The sequence below is a fragment of the Limulus polyphemus genome, unplaced genomic scaffold, assembly GCF_000517525.1.
Source record: "Limulus polyphemus unplaced genomic scaffold, Limulus_polyphemus-2.1.2 Scaffold181, whole genome shotgun sequence".
NCBI lineage: Eukaryota > Metazoa > Arthropoda > Merostomata > Xiphosura > Limulidae > Limulus > Limulus polyphemus.
The window spans coordinates 42237-63246 of record NW_013665791.1 but is presented as its reverse complement, the minus strand read 5'-3'; the positions used below and the strand labels follow the sequence as shown (position 1 = coordinate 63246).

The following is a 21010-nucleotide window of genomic DNA, read 5'->3' as shown; positions in this document are numbered from 1 at the left end:
CTTAATTATTCCAGCCGCGCACATCCTCGGTATTAGTGAAGAGTCTCAACACGTTGACGGCCTTAATGACCCCTAGCAGTCGAAAGGCCTAAAGTCCATATAAAAACTGGTAGTATCGCAAAGCGGATTAATGATCCAATAGGGTCGGTGGTCTAAAAATACCACCCTCCCCCCTAAAAAAAACTGGTAGCGCACATCCGCACATTGCCTTGATATTGGTGCGCATGAAAAAATTCATTCCGCACATGGGTTAAAAAAATTAGAGGGAACACTGGCTAGCTGGCCCTAATTTTGAAGTGATGGACTAGAAGGAAGGCAGCTAGTCAACACCATCCATCGTAACTCTTGATCAGACAAGAACAGCCCAAAAGTTGGCAGTGGGCGTTGTTTGCTATCTGTTTTTACCCTAGTCTATTAGTTCAAAATTAGGGTCGGCTAGCGCAGATAACCTTGGATTAGCTTTGCGCAAATATCAGAAAACAAAGCAAAAAATAAAAACACACTAACCGAATAACGGGACTGACTCTCACAGTTATAATGGCCACATAGCTGCTGCGTGGAACATGCTCATCAGCATATCGGGATTCGAACCTTGGACATTGCAATCTACAGTGCCATATGGCTACGTCGACCGATCTTTTTTATGACATTAGACAAGATAAAGTGAAAGAAACAAACTCAGTTTAATTTGACCTCTACGTTTGACCTGTTGTTGTTTCTTGTATAGGTAATGAAAGTGTCAAGTGAAAGTATCTCGTCAGTTCCTGTTGTAACACGACGAGTTCATAATTACACTACGTTAACTTCAACAGATCTGCTAATAATATGATGCTTTGTACATTGAAATGCAATACCCGATTGATTTTATAAATTCTATATTGTTTGAAATATTGCGTCAAACTGTAGCCGTATAACTAAAGGTCAGCCAAATGATTTAGTGTTGTTTATTTGTCTCCCATTATCGAGCGTGTGTGTTCTGCAAAGTTTTACTGGGTTTTCTAAATACGTCCATTTTTCACTTTTAAATTAGCATAATCTTTTCTTTTTTGATTAATTTTTCGCTGTGTAACCATCATTCACTTCAGTTTTGTACTCTAAAAGGGCTTAGGGACGGTTTGTATATAAATACAACAGAAACACGAGTAATATGAGGATGAAATTATCCGCGAGAGACTTGGTTCACGTACACGAAACACAGTAGCGAGGTAAGTATTTAGTTTCTAACTAAGTAATAAGAAAAGAAACAGGTGAAGTAACACCAACAATTATACTACCTTTGTTCAACAACATTTTAAAGCCTCTAATGAATTAAAAAAAACATTATGTGAGAACTACAAATGTTTTAAAACTTTTGTAAATTTTCAATTTTGTTTCTTGGTTGAAACATGTGAACATACAAGATATTTGTCTGTGTGTCCGTAACACTTTCAGATATATTAATCAAGTAGAATGACGACAATGTTGTCCATTTATTGTTCTTCGCGCAGCCTAAACAACTATCCAGAAAATTTGAATTTACAAAACGTTACTGATTGCATGCATAGGTTCTAGGTTCTTTCCTCTTGGAGCTATGGTGATCACATTTCTTTTCTATGTGTTTTTTCGCATAAAAAGATGCACACGCGCATTCGAGCATGCACGTAGATAAGTAATAATACCCAGGTGCACACCGTTAGGGTCCACCTAGTATGGGTGCAAAATTTCATATATATAGCACATGTTAAAATGAAAAACAGACATCGAAAAGATCGATTGATATTTATTCATGGTTGAAATTGCTCATGTTGTTATTCTATATAATAAAATACACTTGGTGTTACGTGTTAAAAGCGTTAGTTGTATTTATGAGATACTTCAGTTTTCTGTATTAAGAGTGTTATTTACAATTTTCTACAAGTTTCAATGTTAGTTGTTAGTAATGTTTGGTAAAAAAAAAAGTCAGTTTAATTCGTCAGTGTTTTGTTAAGAGCTTCTGTTTATTACATGAACATTATGGAATTGTAGTTCTGGTATCTAAAACACTTGAAATAAAAGATATTCCATACCACAATAAAATTTTTAAGCAAAGGTTTAGAATCCTTAATTACAGTACCTAATATGCTTGAACCCAGTCACTTTGTGGCCCTCAGTGAACGCTTATAACACTAAAAAGTGAATTTTGATACCCGTGGTGGGCAAAGCACAAATAGCACATTGTGTACCTTTGTGCTTAACAACAAACAAACAAAGTAAACTCGTGTCTTCTAAACTTTTGAATAAAAGGTATATTGTGATATGAAATATCCTTATTAACCTGACCCTTTTAACTTATTAACCTGACCCTTTTAACTTATTAACCTGACTCTTTTAACTTATTAATCTGACTCTTTTAACTTATTAACCTGACCCTTTTAACTTATTAACCTGACCCTTTTAACTAATGAAACTATTATTTTGATTAATTAAACAAACATTTAAACCAACTGAAAAACAATTTAAAAGAGTCAGTTCAATTACTTAAATTTTATTCAGATTAATAAGTTAAAAGTGTCATTTCAATATTAATTCAAAGCTGTCCCAGTGACACTTAAAAAAAATATTCAAGAGTAATATTTGCGTACTTTATCTAAAATACGAATTTTTTCGTGGAATCATATTTAGATTTTTACAAAACTAGAATTAGGATTTTCTTAATTTCTGCATGTCTAACGTAGAGATGCTGAAGGCACTAAAATTATTAAAAGAGAAGAAGAAGAAGAAAATTAATATAATTAGCAAGTTGTTCATGCCTACTTAGCCGTACCATTTTCCTCCAACACCCATCATATTGTGAAGATGCTGTATTCTAAATCTCATTGGTCATCAGTTTTTCGAGTTAGAAATCTAGTAATGTTGAAGGTTTATAAATCTTTATTTCTACGTTCACGCTTTGGATAAAATGTATTGTCAGTTTTCTTGAAGCTCTTCCAGTTTCATTTTTATGCCTTAGACCTATGATTGATTTGACATCATACAGCTAGCTATTATTGTTGCTATTATAAAAAAAGTTCTCGTTATCTTTTAGCATTCAGAGCTCTGTATTACAGAGTTATATTGGCTCTAAACCATGACCTAAGATCCAAAATAGGGGTAGAAATATCCTAAGCTGAGGAATTCACAACATAAAGGATAATAATAATCGAATTCTTGTAACACAAATAAGTTTCTTTTTTCATTTTTTTGCACACTGAAGTTTTTAAGGTGAATTTTCATACATTTACCTTAGATTTATACATTCAAACTAATAAAAAAGTTTAAAAAGAAACAAAAACTATTATTTTTCACTCAAATGTGTATTGTGCACACGCCACCTAGTGACAGCATAATAATGATAAGATTTTACGAAATTAACTGCTTTATAAGATGTCTTTGGATTGATAATGCTCAGCAGAATATCCGGATTACAACATATGATGTTGATGTCACGTTCTTTTATTAAATAATTAGATGAATAATTATTAAAGTTTAAACTTTCCGAAAGTTATCTTAAACAATTAAACTCATGTTTGTTGAAAATTGCTTATCCGAGAAACGAATTACGCAAAGTCATTCATTATCATCAATGTTAACTACAGCATCGAACAATGAGATCCGTATTTATTTGGTCACATAACGGTTCATATATATATATACTGGTATTAGGTATTTAATTTAATTTCAATTCATCTTCAGTTACATGCTACAACACATGAAATTCTGATATGATAACCAAAAGGGACAGAATACGTATAAGAACGACAAAGATTGAAAGAACGAATAACTAACGATTTATTTCAACAGATTCTTAGAAAAACGAAACGACAAAAATATATTTAAATCAGAGAGTAAAAATAAGCTACAAAACATCAAAGATAAAACATGTGATTTTTGAATATCCAGGAGAAATGGAAAGACAAAACGCAAAAAATCCCCCAATAAAAGTAGTCAAAAATGTTAATAGAAAGAAGAGACTAAACTTGTAGTACTAGATAAGCATAAGAAAGATGGATGACGCAAAGGAAGATAGATCAAAAGCGAATGAAGAAGAAAAACATGAAAGAACTAAAAGTAAAAGATTTAAGGAAACCCGAAATGATAAGTAAAAAAACGAGGGTATGAAAAGGAATATTAATGATACTCTCACCAGAAAAGAAAATGTTAGGAAAAGAGCGAATAATAAATGAAGTATTTGTGGCAAGGTCTGGAAACAAGAACACAAAGAAAACACGGATGCACTATTATTTGCGATCTCAAAAGCAAAAAAATATAAAAAATAACTCACTAAAGAGATTGTTAGTAGTACCAACTAGAAACAAGATTAACAAGAAATTACGAGAACACTAAAACAGAGGATAGGTCTAAAGGATGATATATTCTGAAAGCAGGAGATTTAAGAAAAGTTTTGGATATCAAAAATATATTAGTAAGAAAGCATTAATAAGAAAACGAGGATACCGAAATAAATGTTTGGGAAGTCTGAGAAATGAAAATACATACAGGAAGAAAACAGGGCAGTAAACAATGAGTTCAGTATGGATTCTGGAAATATGCGTATATTTAGAAAAAACGTGCCAATGAATGGAGTATTAGTGGATAGGCCTAAAGACAGAAATGTGAAGAAAATTCTGGGACGCTACATAGAATATTGGTAATAAGACCGCGCGAAAACGAAAATATTAAGAAAAGACGGTGTTTCTTTGAAGCTTTTTGGCTTGAGAATTGTGTTTAAACATACATAAGTTCTGTGTGCATATAGCCGTTCTTAATCTTGAGCTAATAGGCAAAGTGAAAGCAGTTATTCAACAGCATTCACTGCCAACTCTTAAGCTACTCTTATCGAATAGTAGGATTTGGTTGTCATTCGTATAGCATCCAAACTGCGGAGCGCGTTTCTGTGGCAATAGGTCGTGAGCTATGAATCCTCGGTTTTATAGTTCCGGCCTTCTAACGACTGGGCCACGCCCGACGTTGAAAGGAAAATCTTTGTTAAGGCAAGGAAGTAAGATTATGAATAACATAAAATAATAATAAACTAAGAAATACTAAAAAAAAAACAAAGAAAAGAAAGGAAGAAAGCAAAAAAGTGCACCGAAATAAATGAGAATAAAAATATAGATAAAATGGAATAGGATAAATTAAAAAAGAATGCGTAGAGTCGATTCATAAAATAAATTATAAAGAAAGGAAAGACGTAGAGAGATGAAATATTAAAAAACAAATAATAAATTTTCATGGAGACTGAACGAATATAGAGGTTTAAAATTAAGAAACAAGATGTTGTACTTAATTATTCACAAAGGAAATAAAATGTTGCTAAAGATGTTTAAAAAAAGATAATTCAAAGACCAATGAAAAATTAATTTGAAGTCCATTCCCTCGTGTGTTATTGTACTCTGCAGTTGCTGAATTTAAGTCACTGCAGAAGCTGCTAAAGACAGGGAAAGAAAAAACTGGATTATTGATGACCTGTCTTCAGCTTAGAAAACGCATGACTTATGGATAATCTAGTAGTAGTGGAAGCATTCGTGCACATAGAGATACGACAGACAGACGCACATACAGATTGAATCAGAAAGTGGTTTACACAGACCACACAGTCGAATGTATCTTGAAAGAAACACTTAACGACATAACATTTCATGTTATGTATTGCAATATACACATTATTCAGGCATAAACGGTGAGCATTAGACAGTGTTACAAATATAAGTTTGGAATGTTGGCTATTCCAGTCTACAAACTTTTTAGTGCATCCTTAATTTGTGTTACCAAGATTTCGTTAATATCTAAATTTATTGGTAATATTATGATAAGCTACAAATGGATGTGTAAACGCTAGACATCATTTTTGAATGTTGTTTATTGTTGTTGTTGTTTTGAGTTCCTGGGACAATTTTGTGTTTATTTCATATATTTGTTTGCACAAAGTCACACAAAAGCTAACTGCGCATATCAGTCTCTAATTTCGAACTGATAGGCTAAAGTGAAGACAGTTAGTCAATAGTACTCATTCACATCTCTTGAGTTGCTCTAATCGAATAGTGTGGCTTGACCATCACACTTATAGCAACCAACGTGTGGGGCGCGATTTTGCTGCAATGGTACGAGAACGATGGATTATCGAATTCATAGTCCAACGCTAACTACTAGGTCACGCCTGACCGAACTGATGGCACACGGAATCTGCAATAAATAATGGATGACTGAGGATTTTTCTGTAGAAAGTTTGAGAAACTTCAAACAAAAACCAAATTGCAATATCGAAATTAATATTTTCCAGTGCAAGTAATTTGTTTTATATTTGATAATGTTTTCCACATACTTACAATAAATAAAACCTGAACGTCTAGAATTATTGAAATAATTAGAAAATCATGGAACTATACATTCCCAGTCCCATGTGATTTTCGTAGTGTTCATATTATAACTTATTTGGCATAGCAGCCCATCTTGATATCATAAAATATATGCTATAGCAACTTATCTTTGTACAGTCTTGGCCAAAATGTTTGCATATTTATGTTATTGTCTACATGCATGGAGCAGTTATTGAGTAAATGTCCGAGGAGTAACAAAAAAGGTAGCGTATGGTCGGACAAACAAGTAAGAGTTGTTATTCTGGTCTGTATAAGTTGTTTTGAGCATTTGTTCGTCAAAACACACATACACACCTGCTTTGTATAAAAGGATATGCTGTTGGTATAACTTTTATCGATCGAAACTGTTCAACACTTTGATCAGACAATTTCACTGTACTTGGTGCAGAGTTATGCCTCGTCACGAGCCAGAAGGTATAGGGCGTCAAATTGTTCCCCTGTCCACAAATGGTATGAAGTAAACTAACATTGCCAGAATAGTAGGGTACCCCTAGTCTACTGTATCCATAATCCTGAAATGTCAACGTTGTTCCAGGAAAGTCCACCGGCAGACGCCAAAATACTACTGTCTGAGATGACCGTGTTTTGATCAGGTTAACACATCTAGGTGGAAAGAAGTTTTGCAACACCTTACGACAGGAATGACATGAACACATTCATTCTATGGTATCCAGAAGAACAGTGAATAAGAGACTGACCAAACAAGGCCATTTTGCAAGAAGAGCTATCTGCAAACCGATGTTAATCAGAATCCACCGCCATCATTGTGTCTCTCGGGTAAGACAACATGTCAACTTATAGTTAGGACATTGGCGACATGTCATTTTTTCAGATGAGTCCTCTTTCCGGCTTTCTCGACGGGTCTTCCTATGGCCAAGGGTCAAAGAGGCATGTCATCAGGTTTTTAGACTTACATTACAAATTTTATTGAAATATTATTTTGTGAATTTATGTCAATAAGTTTGATATCAAATTGTAGATTATAATCCATATTTCAGTATTATACATTAGTAAATGTCTTAATTTAAAAGTAAATATTAATACATTCTTAAATATCGATTTTTTGTGTGTCACGAGGTATGTTTGGTTCAAATTTGATGTTTTTGATGTACAAATACAAAGTCTATAGTTTCTTACGAACTAGAAACTCAAGTTACCAATATTGACAAGCTAGAATTATATAGTAAAAACCTCCTATCGTTTCTATTTTCTGAGATATTATTACATTTACGGAATCAATCAAGGTGGCCACACCCACCTCTTCCATTTTTGGAAATACATTTTTACGTACACCTATTTCACTTTCCAACGTATGTATAACCAATCAAAAGCTCAGAATGTTCCCCAAGTGGTTTTCTCAGCCTCTGCGAAGTGTTTACGCGAGAAGACTTTTCTTTTCATGGTAGAATCGAAGCGAAAAGGTGAAAATGGAGCTTGAAATATCATATTTTTTAGACCTAAATACTCCTTAGTTACTATGTCTGATAAATTATGGTAGAATTCTGTAGTGTTGATATAGTAATTTATGATTTTTTTTGTTATTTCAAAATGCACATATAAAATCTCAAAAAATTATTTTGTTTTACATCCTCCACAAGGATTAGCAAATTACGACAAGCGAGTACAAAATGATGGTAGGATTCGTGTTCGTCGTTTGCCTGAACAACAGATGATAGAAGACTGTCTTTTCCACACTGAATACACAGGAGGTGGTGCAGTACATTTTTGAGCAGCTATTCATTATGGTGGAAAAACTGCTTTTCATATCCTTCAGGGAAACATCAATGGCGCTTACTACACGCATCACATGGAGACGATATTTGTGCCGTATGCTAGGGCAATGTTTGTCAATAACTATCTGTTACAGGATGATAATGCCATTGCCCACAGTGCGCTTATTGTACAAGATTATCTCGACTAAGAGGACGTTACACGATTGTCATGACCAGTAAATTCTCCAGATTGTAGTCCCATTGAGAACTGTTGAGCAGAACTGAACCGGAAAATTGCTAACCACAACCCTAAATCAACTACTGTAGATGAGTTGCAGCTCCTTCTAGTGACAAGTTGGGATGAAATCATGGTGGATTACATCAATAATCTCATCAACAGCATGCCACGTTGCCTTGCGGAGGTTATTAAAGTACGAGGAGGACCAACCAAATGCTGAATGTTTAATATGAACTGATATAAGGTTACAGACGCTATTTATAATGATTTGGCATTATATATGTTTTGATAAGGTTTTGCTATGATAGGTGAAATGCTGAATTATACATCTTTCTATAGGTGTCTGATAAAATTGTTTTCTGTTTTAATAACTCGTTCATGATGTCCATAGAACCTGTCTCATTATACAAATTACATATGTAGATGTTTAATATAACATGCCTTTCTCAGTTGGACAGCGCTAAGCGTATTTGTATTCCATCTAAATAATAATGATTTTATTTGTTACAAAATATGCAAACATTTTGGGCAAGTCTGTATTACAGAACATTTGCCATAGCAACTCGTCTCAATATTATACCGTATTTGCCAAAAAACTCGTTTTAATATTGTAACTTATTTTTAGCGATTCGTCCTGATGCTATAACTTATTTGCTATAGTAACTCGTCTTAATTTCATAAATTATTTCCCATGGTAACACATTACTTCGTCATATTGTGTGTTATATCACATGTACCTATGTTACGCTGTAACAATTATTATATATTGCCGCTAAATAAAACAGTAAATTCTAAAACAAAAGTTTCCAGATTACAACTGAATTTATTTTTTTCCACACGCGTCTGTCTAACTAGTTATAAGTACTATCTGACAACTACTTTGTCACATGCGCATGGCCAGGTGTGTGCTAGTTTGTTAGCATGCTGGAATACAGAAACTTCATAACTAAGATGACATTATGTAATTAGCTTGTGTGACAGAGAATAAAGACATCACAGGCAACTCTAAAGCTTCTTGTATCTAGGAATGTGACAGAGAAGAAAGACATCACGGGATCTCTGAAGCTCTTGTATCTAGGAGTGGGGCAGTGAATAAAGACATCTCAGGCATCTCCGAAGCTCTTGCACATAGGAGTGTGGCAGAGAATAAAGACATCGCGGGCATCTCTGAAGCTTCTTGTATTTAGGAGTGTGGCAGAGAATACAGACATCACGGGCGTCTCTAAAGCTTCTTGTATCTAGGAGTGTGACAGAGCATAAAGACATCACGGGATCTCTGAAGCTCTTGTATCTAGGAGTGTGACAGTGAATAAAGACATCACGGGCGTCTCTAAGGCTTCTTGTATCTAGGAGTGTGACAGAGCATAAAGACATCACGGGATCTCTGAAGCTCTTGTATCTAGGAGTGTGACAGTGAATAAAGACATCTCAGGCATCTCTGAAGCTCTTGCAGCTAGAAGTATGACATAGAATAAAGACATCACAGGCATATAAAAGTGTAAAATGAGAAACGCTCGAATTTTAATACGTACATCGCTAGCGCGAAGGGTGATTGATAGACACTTGTTAGTATAGGGTTGACGCATAACTTAATGAAAAGTTGGAATTTATGGATATATTGACAAAACACTCACATTGAGTACCGATTTATATATATTAAGAATGGAACAAACGACAAACGAATGAACGGCTTTTAAACAAGACGGATGAATAGATAGCTATATAGGGAGACTGATGGAAAGCCAAGTAAGTGAGTATACAAAGAAATCGTCCAAAATGCTGAGAGAAAATTTGGATAAACGCTTCTGACTGACCAAACACTGACCACATGGTTCGCTTTTCCTTGTTGTGTTTTGATAATTTCTTTGGATTGTTAGATTTTATCACGATGTTGCTGCATTTGTTTGTCATAAAATTATTAATCAAGTAGTCTGCTAGAACGACGGACGCACACTTGGACAAATACACTTATAAACGTGAGTAGCGAACTTTCAGATAAAACTATAAAATAGAGTAGTGAATGCTCGTATTGGCGTAGAGACAGGCGAAAAGATGGATGAATGGTTTTAGTGAAGAAAGCCAATTGGATGAACAAAAGAAGGACATACATCCAGTCTGACAAAGTGACTGACAGATGGAGGGAAGGACAGATCAATAGCTAGACATCCTGCTGGTTAGTACGTTCAGAGTGTAATAAGAACACAGAGAAATAAAAAGGAAGAATTAAAGGAAGATCTGATGCAGATATGAACATATAGCTTAAACTTGATGTATAAGTTACCAGTGATTAATTTCTCATATCGAAGGTTTCATACGTAGTAGACAAAACTGGTTACATTCACCGTTTAAAATGAAATAAACTGATTATTATTTTTATGATAAAATCGTGTTAGACTGCATAACTTCTTTTTTCATGTGCTTTTAATTTGTCTGTTATGGATTCCACTCTAGAGGTATGTAAAAACGGCATTTCAGGTCAATCTTCTATCTGTCACAAGTCACTGCTCAGGAGGCCTTATATTCTATACTAGGATCCATTAGCTAGATGGACAGTGACTTCTGATTTGAAATCTGTAATAGGTAACTTAAGAGAAATGTGAGAAATGTAAGGTAACTTAAGAGAAATGTCATCTACATTCGAACATTATTTTTATCACAAATGTTGGATAAAATGGGTTATGGGCCGGACGTGGTTTAGTGGCTAGCGTGTTGGGCTTCGTATAAGAAGGGTCTGGAGTTCGAGACGTGATGCCATTCAACATTCTTCTCGCTTTCAGCTATGAACACATTATACCAATGACAGTAAATCCCGTTAATTGGCTCAAAATGCTTGGAAAATTCCTTATGGTGGAGGGTGTTGCTCTGTCTTAACTCTAGTCAGTAGTTCAAAATTAAGGCCGGCTATACCCAAACCCTAGGGTCTCTGTCTTAAATGTTGTATAACGTACATGCGCATAAATCGTCATTATTTTGAAAATTACGAGTATTATTCTTGATAAGCTTTTAATGTTTAAAACCATAACTTTGACTGATATAGTTTATTAATTATATTTAATGACTCAAGTAATAAACGAGCGCAGGATTTTCTCAAAGTTTCTGTCAGTTCTGGAAATTTCCAAAATTTAATTTGTCATTCAGTTATGTCACCAAATTTTAACTTTTAATTATTAGATTCGCTAACTGAAATTTCGTTCTAAATTTATAATGATGCAAGAGTGTAAAAAATACTAATATTCGTACTTAGATAGTTCTGTTTGATCATTTGGCATTTAGAATTTAAGCATGTGCATGCTTATTGGATTTAATTCTAATATTTTTATCATATTAAGTGTCACACACTTTGAAAAGGGCCGTCATTAATCTTCTGGGTTATTTATGAGACCTCATTCAGCAGTGTGTATCTCAAGATGAAACCATTTGTCCAAAATTAAAGTGTCGTACAAGCAAGCTAGATGACACCTTCTGTACATGCGCTGTATTGTTAGTTAAGAAGGATATAAAAACGACGAAAAAAGGACAATTAAAAGCATATCAATGCATCAGAAAGGGCTTAACCACCACGCAGCAGGCCTAATTTGAACGTGTTATATTTGTAATCCTTTCAATTACATATTTTTCCAAACGTTTTTTGCGTGTTAGCTCTATAAAACATATTAGATACTTTTTAAATACTTTTTAAACATAAGAGAGATACCAGCTTAAATGTTTTAATTATTCAAATACTTTTGTTGAAAGCTAACGATAAATCAGGGCTTCTAAACCAATGTTTGATATGTATTTATTTAAAGAACGAACTTCAAAAATTGGGAAAGCTTGTTTGCGAATTTCGCGCAAAGTTACACGAGGGCTATCTGCGCTAGCCCTCCCTAATTTAGCAGTGTAAGACTAGAGGGAAGGCAGCTAGTCATCACCATCCACCACCAACTCTTGGGATACTCTTTTTACCAACGAATAGTGGGATTGACCGTCACATTATAACGCCTCCACGGCTGAGAGGGCGAGCATGTTTGGTGGGACGGGGATTCGAACCCGCGACCCTCAGATTGCGAGTCGAGCGCCTTATCCACTTGGCCATGAATTGGGAAAGTAAACTGAAACCATTAAGATATCTCTCTGGATATATTTAATTATCTTCCATTCTGCAGCAGGCTTAACCTTGTAACTGATAAGAAAAATTCTCCCAGAAAGCCATTTAAACGTAACCATGGCAATTGTTCCTTTTTTCGATTGCAATTGTCAATTTGTAAAAATTACCAATAATATGTAAGTTGTTTAATCATTTTTAGAATTTAATTCGTTTTGTTTAAATGAATATCATTTGGCGTTGTCTTTCAAGGAATTGTGACTAACTTGGACCGTTTCTGGACTAAAGTTCCTTAGCATATAAAACCATTAGAGTCAATTCATTTCATTTAACTGCCTATCGTTCTTCTAGACTTTAAGATTATTTAAACAGTACTGATTCATCTGGTTCTGTTATTTCAAGAGTTACAACAACGTCTTTAATATGCAAGGGTGGAATCGATGCTTTTAATAAAACTTTTATTGCTCTGTAAGACCTTCCTCTTTTACGTTTACTGAATTATTTATCCAAATAGTGGTTTGCAATGTGGGCACTAAGCAATGTTTCCTCACTCTTAAGTCTCTTTCCTTCGCTAGTAAAAGCGTTCGTCTTCAAACTCAAAGGCCATTAAAGATTTTCAAAGTTAGGAAATGGACAAGAAAATGTACCTTTTAAATTCCATATCCTTGCTTCATTTGAATTCAAAAGTGCCAGAACCATTTCAGTAAATAAATGTTCTACTGGGTGCTTCTAAGTTCTCAGCTACAACAGATAAGTTGGTCAGCGTTCATGCATGCTTAAAAATCGACAGTTTCGAAAAGTAGCTACTAAACATTCAGTGCATTGTCAATAAATGTGCTTTTACATATAATATTCAGACAGCAATTCTGGATTGAGCAATATATTGTACTTATATTAAGATATAAGATTAAAATATACATTATTAATTATTTTCGTACTTACCCTTTACTTTGGAATGATTCATCGAAATCTAATAGTAGTTATTTTAAGGTAGAGTTTTCTGTTTCTTTTTATTATTGTTGCTAAATTGTTGATGTAACTATTGAGTCAATATTAATGTTTTGAAATATTTCAGGTTTGCTCTTTTATCCTAGTTATCATTTGCAGAAATAAACGTTTTTGGTGGTTAATAATTAGCTATTATGTCTGGCAGAAAATTTCAAATCGAATAAATACAGTTATCTGGATATTTACGTTGGTTTGTTTTATGCGTGGGAGTAGAGAGGGAGAAATGGGTGTGAGGGAGGTTTTTTTATATTAACTGTAAAGCTGCACTAGGATCGAACTACGAATTTTACGATATAAGCCCTCAAGTTTACCGCTGAGCAATCGAGAGGTGGATTAGAGGTGTTATGTTTAATCAGTGGTTCGTTTGTTTTTATCAATAGTATTTGAAATATTCGGAAGAAATATAAAATACAAACAATAAAAAACTGTTTTGCTTTGCATTTCCCTTCTCTCCTGCTATTTGCGCTACGAAAAGGCAAAAGTAATGACACAAATGTTACCTTATTTAAACTTGTTGAAACTCTAAATTGTGAAAGGTCAAATAAACATGTGAGTAGTTAGAAATTACGTCATTTGTTACGAAATTAATAGTTTAACTTCTGTTGTCTCAAAATCAGAAAAAAAACTCGCCCACTAAGTCTGTCAAGGCAAAACAAACTTTTCTTGAATATATTTCATAAACGGTTATTTAGCTACAGAAGCTTATGTAAAAAAATATTTGTGTTCTTAACCATGAACATACGAACATTTCGGAATGGTTGGATAGGAACGGCTGTCTAAAAAGGCGATTTCTTGGTATAACAGGAAACATTTTGAAGTAATCAATTTTTCAAAAAGATTTGCTACAAGTTTTGTTTACTTTTCAAGTGCAAGTACGATTTCAGACGCAAGAAAAAATGTGAATACCAAATAATGTATCTTACAGAATGCAATTAGCCCGTATCAATTATCTATTTTTTTATGTGAAGAATTATAAAGGGGAATTTTGATTTTCTTCTCTTTTTCCTGGCACATGTAGACTGGAACTTAACCTTGGGCTTGTTGAAAAACAGAGTGGGTTAGTTTTAAAAGTTGCAAACAGTGTGGAAGGCTGTTAGAATACACTACAATGACCTCTTTAAATGAAATTGAGATTTGTCGATGAAGGAGAACAAAACGAGACTTTTGAGATGTGACGGGCTCTCGATGACGCGAAGAAGGTATTCGTCCTTCTTAACCCGGAGATAATCATTATACAGAACATATCGTTACAGGGAGGACAACCAATAGCATTAAAATAGTCCTTATGTTAGTATAGAAAATTTCATCTCCTTTAACCAATTTCAATTGCTTTTGATGGCTTCCAGTCATCAAGCTTTACCAGACTGGTATTTCCACGATTGTCTCTAAAGGTTGACTTCTTTCGAATTGCTTAATGCTCCAGGCGAATCTCTCTCTAATACACGAATGTAATATGAAGTATATGATCATTAGTGATATGGTATGAGAATGCAAACATCGTTTTTGGAGATTGGAAATATGCTTATGATGTGTTGCATCGTAACAAGCTTCCAAGTACTCTGAGAAGGACATGTAGATCACAACATTGACAAAAATCTGATACACTTGTAGACCAGATGTCTTCACAGTCGGCACGCCATGGTTATTATATTAATTTTCAAGTCTGTTTTCACATTAGAAGTATCCATCCAACTTTTTTTCTTCTTCACAGATTTGTTCTTTGAGAAAAGATGTGATTGCTGTTATTATTTTGTGGGACCGGAGAAGATTGGATTTTACGAAATGGTGGCAGTTGTGGAGAAAACTGGAACAGTCACTTCCAGTATAACAATTCATATATATATATAATAGAAAAGTCCGTTTATTTTAGTGGACGCTGTAAAATCCACTACTTTTTACTTTCCTAACTACATTTTTGTGATATCTTCAAACAACCAAGTTTATCGTTTTGAGGGATTTTGCTGATAAAAGTAGTAATATTTGGAGCAGTGTTTAGATGACGTATGACCACATTATCACCAGCATGGACTCTGTATCTAAAATTACTTTTGTTTTAGGCCATTTAGATGTACATTTTTACACTTTTTTCTTAATTTTAGCTTATCGTCGAATTTTGTTGGCCACTGTTTTTAAAAAAGGGACAAAACGCTGTCGGTCTCGACCAACCGTTTTATTTAATTGGTAATTGAGTTGAACTAAAATAGCATCAACATCCCTGAACTAAATTCCTTTTCCAAACTCTTTTGATTTTGTGATAATATCTTTTTTGATGCGATTATTACATGAAGTGTTCCACGACCATCTACTTTTGGACCAAAAAGAAAAGAAAAAAAAACATAGACAATATAATAGCTTGACAGTTAGTCAACCACGGATACAAACATTCAGGCAGATACGCTGGAATTTTCTAGATTATTTTTCTTGTTAGACGAATAAGATATTGTTGTTGTTTAATAGAATCTATGGGTTTTTAACGCCTTATTTTAACGCCTTATTTTTCTTGTTAGACGAATAAGATATTGTTGTTGTTTAATAGAATCTATGGGTTTTTAACGCCTTATGTAGTGTCATCTGCTAAGTGTTCGCTTGCATTCTCTGATTGTTCAAAATCAAACTTTACGTCAGTCAAAGTTCAGTTCTTGGATATTATACTATGATTCATTACCATCCAAAGTAGATGACGTTAATGCTCACTTGAAACGTTCAGTTTTGGCCTTGAGATTGCTTCAATAAAGACTTAACTCTTTTAACACTGTTCAAACAATTTAACAACAAAGAATATCAACGCTAACTCCGCTTACTTTATTTTCCACCACACTGTTTACTATACGTACTTCTAAGAAAGAAATAATAGAAGCTTGTCGTTTTTTTACTTAGACACAAATTTCTTTTTCACACAAATAAGTGCAGTGTAGTCGGTGTCATAAAACATATCAGTCCTATTAATGCTACATAATACAAGTTATTCAAATCCTGTACAAATATAGTTTCACTGTGATGAGCAAAGGAAAATTAAAAACACCATATATACATTACACACTCCACCACTATATGAAGCCTAATCTTGTTCTTTTGACTTTCCCCTGTTCAAGGTTACTCGTGATGGGTGTAATTCTTTTAAATCTGTATAACTCAGTGACAAATTGTGAAGCAAATGATAGATTGGGCTTCATGTTTATTTTTTTATATCAGGCCACGACTTGTGCACCCGCTGGTTTTTGTTTCTAAAACCAATAGAACATTCTATGTTTCTTGACTAAATGTCTACTTGCGCTTCCATCCTTGGAAAATTTTTGAACCGTTGAAGATGTCTGTAGAATATATCCTGATTAGTTAGTTTATCGCCGCGTGGCACACTCACACACACCAGCGGGTTGATGTCTCGCGTGGGTATATAACTATCCCCTTACTAGGTTTGAGCCTTGCACCTGCCGAGCGAGAGTGATCAGACACCAAGCTGGAGATTACAATGCGTCAAGTCACCTCAAACTGAAATACACATATAGCCAACGTACTGGGAGATGATTACATTCATCTTTAGTTGTTATATATTAATGCTTTAAATAGCAGTGAAAATGTCCAAGTTCGTATTTTTAACCTCAATTTTAGAGCCAAAATATACTTTTATAATTCCATTTTAATATTTCAGATTAATTTAAGCTGTCTAAAAGCTAAAAACATTTAGAAGAACTATTTCATCGTAGAAGTCTGTGATATATATATACATACACGAAATGACCTTTACACAAATTAAGGATTCTATATAATTCCGGAAATACCACCAAGCGAAAGCATATAACAGTAGGGAAACCTGAAACATCTGTTAAAAATAACAACAAATCTTAAATATGTTCCTTGTTTTTTTTTATTTTAAAGCTTTACTTTTACCCATAGAAGAGGAGTATAATACACTTTAATCGAATTATAGAATAGATATATATATTCTACATTTTAACAATATAATTAAATATAATATACACATGTATAAAAATAATTGAGATCTATAAATTGAGTGATTTTAAAAAGTAATAAATAGGTATTATTCTAATTTAATGTAATGTCAACAATCATATTTAATCCAAATGAACATACAAATAAAACATTCGTAAGAGATTAGTCAGCAAACAGAAATTTTAAGTCGGTCTTTTAAATCAAGGTTACAATATTATTAGCTTTAAGTAAAGCTAAAATAAACTGATACTTGTAAATCCAGAAGGAGCATAATTATATTCTGTCTAGCGAATATGTGTAATTGAATTTCTCGAAGTAGTAATTTTAGACCCGTGTAAAGTTAGTCCGTAATTTACAGAACAATCTTTTGTTCGGTGATTAACAACCTTAACTACAGTTGAATAAACTAGACACGTGTGAAGTTAGTTCTTGATTCACAGAACAATGTTTTTGTTCGGTGATTAATATTCTTAACTACAATTGATAAACTAGACTCGTGTGAAGCTAGTTCTTGATTCACAGAACAATGTTTTAGTTAGGTGATTAATATTCTTAATTACAATTGGACGAATCTCCCTCACTCCAAATAGCAGGTTATTTCCTAGCAGTAATCAATGAAAAAGTCCTATTGCATAGTATTTACTGTGAACCAATCACGATTGATGTTGGAAATGAATGAGAATTTTTCATCGTAGATTGAAATTAATTGCTAATGGAATTTAACGATTAAATTATACATGTAATATAGAAAAAAAAGTGAAATCAAAGAACTGCATACAGAAAATTGCTACCTAGTGGCGGTTTTTATATACTTTTCTGTTTTACATCATACCAATTCGAAGGCTAGTTTCATCATTTGTTAATTTAGTTGTTAAAAATGTGATAATATGTAATGAAGTAATTTCCCTGTAATTCCCACTGATAGCGCGAGTTTTATAAATATTTTGGACGTTCAACTGCTAGTGAATCGTCGTTTGAGCGCGAAACGCTCAAATTCCCACAGGTTTCCGTATCTTGTATAGTTTAAGTTGAAATTTCAGAGGTAGATGAGAGTCATTTGTTTTTAACACCGAATTCTTAGCAGGGTAAGTTGTATATCATATCACTTTCAAACAAGAAACATGAAGCAATTTGGCTACAATTATGATAAGACACACGATATATACAAACTAATAATGATGTGAAAATAGAGAAGAGGTGAAAACACTGTGGTTCAAATTGCTCTCGTGCTATCTTGTTTCAGCACCGTTTACTACAGTTTGTAATCTTGAGTATTTATTGGCAATGTGGTTATTGATGAACATGTCTTAATAACGTTATATACTTTTATCTCCACAAATATCAGTGATAGTGCAGAACTTTTTTAGTTGAGGGGATTAGCGGAAAATGGAAAGTTTCCACTTCCACATGTGTCACTTGTTTATTTTGCTAATCTTTTTCTGTGCTGGTTTCTTGTTAGGCGTGATAACAGTTTATCAAGCCTTCCTGACGATAAACAGATCGGAAGGCAAACATGACTGAACAGCTTACTCGTCGAGAAGTAAGGCTACTTTGATACGCTTCTCTATAGTCTCAACAGAGGTGGCAGGATGAAAGTACATTCTTACATGCAATTTTTCTCACCAACATATTCGAAACATATTGGAATATTTTTTGAACTGTTATAACAGAAATTGTGTTTTTTTTTTCATCTGTAGTGAAAATTTCTAAAAATATTACCAAATTTCACGTTAATACCAGAAGCACATAGTTACAGCTGGAAATCATTCAAAAATACCGGAATAATTAAATTTACTGAAAGTTGTTATATAAGTGGACGACCTGTCTGGTGAATCCATGATTTGACGAAATAAAACAATGCCTAATCTCTAACGAAGATACTCAGAAGTGGATCGAGAAGTCTTCTAATAATCTATTCAACAACTTATAGTAATACGTGTACTTTATCTGCAATGGTTAAAATGGGAGTAATAGAAGGGAAATAGGTGAACATTTTAACATTTTCCTGACTTTTTTATAATAATAATTATCGTAAACAGTTCATAGAGGGGGTAAAACACATTAGATATGGTACAGTAATGTACACATATATATCACAGATCTATACACGGAGTTACAGTGATCTCCCTTGTATGTATTAAACTTTACGTTTCCGAGTTTTATTTGCGTCTCTTGACGAAATAAAAGGGGAAGTAAATGATCAGTATGCTATATACTCCTGGGAACTGCACGAATACAGATATACATTTGAGGGAACTCTACAGAAACCAGGCGTGACGTGACACAACAACGACCATGAGGTCACGTTAATAAAACACTTAATTTCCCAAGACACTTCTTCAAGATCAAATGTCTAACATAAATTAGTCTGGTCAGAAGTGTCCACATCTTCAATGTAACTCCTAATGTTCACATGAGCTGCAAGACGTAACATAAGAAAATGCAATTTGACAGAAGGCCGTTAGGCCCATCGAAATACCCCCTAATCCAAAAGTATAATTTATTTTAATCTAACTTATGTATTTACCTTCACATCCATATATCTCTCCAAACAGTTTTAAAGTGATTTAAACTGATAAGTAAGTGTCTAATATAAATTATTCTGGTCTCTGCCAATGAGGACCAGAATTGTCCACATTTTCTATGTAACTCCTAATGTGCACAGGAGCTACGAAACGTAACATAAGAAAAGGCAAGGTGACAAAAGGTGTCTTATTTCTGAAAATGGTTTTGAGACCTTATACATTTTATGAGTCATTCTGATAGATATTCCCTTTGAGGAAACACCACAGACAAAACCTGGATGTGAAACGTCAAGTTATCTCTCCGAACGTATCTGTCTGAATAAACAGCTTATGAATCTGTCATCAGTGCAAATTTGTTAGAAGTCTCTTAACAAGACGGGAGATATGAGGGGGTTGCCTGGTGTTATTGGAAGGTGATGTTCTCAATGCTTCGCTCCTCTTGGCGTGGAATAACGTGGACTTCCAACGGTTTCTCATAACGGATTCTATTTGTCAAAAGAACATAGGCACGGCACATTTCATCTAAAAATCGCTGACAATAGCACTTGAAGCCATACCACATAGTAATAAAGGGATCATGAACAGGCTTCTGATGAGCTGCGTGTGGGGTTTCCATGAGCGTGTATACAGCATTTCTTGAGCTAACACATCTACTAAAGGATGTTTTCTAGCCACATTTCACCGATCATTTACCTAGCCAAATACCAACTTCCAAAGTATAATCGCAAAGGTGAATTGACACCATTAACGACATATAGGCATCTAAAGTGATCAGGTTTTAGCTTAAGTTTTTAAAATATTTCTCTCATTTGAGTTTATGGGAGATCAAGCCCTCGACTAGCATGTCTTCCACTTGCCACTCCGAATGGATGCTTCTAAGCATGGGATTTGATATTTTCAGCAATCTTTGTTATTATTCCTTATAATATAGACGTTTGTCAAGAACAGAGATCATCTTTTGAAACTCTTAGGGTCATTTTCTTAATGGAATTGCTATTTTATTTTGAACAACAATAAAACGCTCCAGAATTTGGGCGACATAAATTTTCAATACCAATGCAAATGAAATTGTTCTACAAAATTTAGTTGTTCAAAATAATGTGTATTTTTAAAATCCA

General features: G+C 34.0%; 1 protein-coding gene across 1 annotated transcript in view; it reads left to right on the top strand.

Moving 5' to 3' along the window:
* LOC106478112 (fat-like cadherin-related tumor suppressor homolog) overlaps window positions 1-21010 on the top strand; it is a gene marked incomplete at its 3' end in the record, with an annotated part of 156066 nt that overhangs the window by 119333 nt on the left and 15723 nt on the right. The gene's annotated exons all lie outside the window — the stretch shown is intronic.